We start from the raw sequence: 2,401 nt of genomic DNA on the forward strand, positions 1-2,401 counted from the left end.
CCTGTTCTTACAGATGGGTCATGGGCCCGCCGAAGCCTAAGGCCTGATTGGCCCAGGCTCTAGAAGCCTGGACCAATCAGGCCTTAGGAATAGCGGGTCCGCCCATCCCTACTAAGTCTAAGGTCTGATTGGCCAATCAGGCCTTAGATTAAGTGGGGATGGTCGGACCCGCTATGCCTAAGGCCTGATTGGTCCAGGCTTCTAGAGCCTGGGCCAATCAGGCCTTAGGCTTCGGCGGGATGGGCCGGGAAGGGGCGGGCCCGCCTCATTTCGACGAGGCGTGCCTGCTTGCTCGACGTGCAAGACCCATCTGTAAGAACAGGTTTGGTGGAGTGGGGGTTGTTAGCGCCGGGGGGGGTGCGTCTTCGGGCAGGAGCGATTGGACACCCTCCTGCCAGCGACCGATATTGTCGGGGGGGGGTCGGTAATGTCGGGGGGGGGGGGCGGTCAGTAGTGTCGGGGAGGGGGGTGCGTCTTCGGGCAGGAGGGTTTGGGCACCCTCCTGCCAGTGATCAGTCAGGGGCCACGGCCTGCTATACTTATAGCGGCAGAGAGATCCCTTGCTGCGATAAGTATAGCGGCCGCGTCTACTTACAATGTAGACCAGCATTTTGCTGGCCTACATTTTTAAGCTTCTCATCTACTAGGGAGACGCGTAGGGCCGCCTAGGTTCAGCCTAAGGCCCGCCTAAGGCCCTTAGACGAGCTTAGGCATCTTGCGGGTCTCCCTAGGCTCCCGGAGGCGCCTTCAGGCCTGCCTGGGGAGCATTTTTTTTTTTTAAACGTGCATCCCGATTGGCTGATTAGACAGCTGTAGGACGTCTACAGCTGCCTAAAATCGGGACCGCACTTTTAGAGAATCAGGGCCTATATGTTCAAGCCATCTTGCGTTCTGCTACTGCAATTGTAGCACAATCTGTGACTGTTGCATACAGTCAGTGTAAAGAAAAGAAAAGTTCTTTGGTAAAATAAACAGATTCATTTACTTTTTTTTCTATAATTAAAGAAATATATTAACCTGCATGGTATTATAGAACAGCCAGCTGCACACAAAATAATCTAATATACAGTCAAAAGCATTATATACTCGTATAGACTACAGTGTTTTGTGATTCCCTAGATAAAGATATAAAAGACAGAAGACAACAGGTGCAGCAAAGTGCTAGTCACGGAAACAGTGTTCAACGTCTAACTGTGCTCTTAAAACATAGATATAGCTCTAAATCAGCATACCCTTTCTTCCACTCAACCTGGAGTACCCCCTTGCCAGTTAGGTTTTCAGGATATTCACAATGAGTATGCATGAAAGAAATTTGCATATAATGGAGGCAGTGTATGCAAATCAAGTTTATGCATATTCATTGTGGATATTCTGAAAACCTAAATGGCAAGGGGGTACTCCAGGATCGAGTTGAGAAACACTGCTCTAGTGCGATGGTTATAGCATTTCTTCCACAATTGGATTCCAATTGTCATATATCCATGAATGCTCGGTATAATGAAGGGTTACTGTTTGTGGTTCAAACCTGTTTAAACATTCTCATGCAACATCCAATGCAGTCTCCTTAATTGTACTTCTTGCAGCTGGAAGTACAGAAGTTGCTTAGATGTATAGCAAAACAATCCTTGCAGCCTGTCCTAGGTGTGTCTGTGTCAGTAAGCTCCTTCTAAAGGCAAAGCTTAAGGTAATCACCCATCCTTCCCTGGCTCAATGCAGGAGATGGGCTGTATTCTCTAGACTTCAAATGATGCTTAAACACATTCCTATTCATCACAAATTCTGGTATGCAAGGAATAAAATTTTGCCTTATATGATTGACTGGTTGGTTGTGGAACATACCATAGCAGATGTCCTTGGGATGAAATGGACCATAGTCTCCAGAACTTGGTTTTTTTTTATAAATTATGAACAGTGAAGTATAATGAAAAATTAGGTTCTTACCTGTATAATCTTCTTTCTGTCAATATACACAGACATCTGTACATTATATAATAACATTCAATTCTTTAGCACTCTCCAGACCAGTAGAGGTTAACTTTACGAATGGGTATATATCTAATCATGACCAGCAGGTGGAGACTGAAAACAAAACTTTGGGACAGTATATCCTAGCCCCTCCTCTCTATTTCCCTCTGTCTTCTTTCAGTCTCCAGCAGGTGTTGAGTGATCTGTACCCATCTCCCTTGGTAGGGCTGTTGGAATTTGTTTAAGGGGTTTATTGTCCCTGTTTTTAGCCGGACGGAGCTTGGACGGACTCTGTTTGGGGGTTCGTCCGACCTCGGGGGTGTCAAACCCGGCGGGTCACGAGCGGGGTCCCTCCCCCCACTTCCTCCACCTCCCCACATTTTTTTAGAGGAGCCTCAGCAATAAGCCTTGCCCCCTAAATCAAGCAAGACTATTG

The sequence above is a fragment of the Geotrypetes seraphini genome, chromosome 3, assembly GCF_902459505.1.
Source record: "Geotrypetes seraphini chromosome 3, aGeoSer1.1, whole genome shotgun sequence".
In the NCBI taxonomy this organism is placed as follows: Eukaryota; Metazoa; Chordata; class Amphibia; order Gymnophiona; family Dermophiidae; genus Geotrypetes; species Geotrypetes seraphini.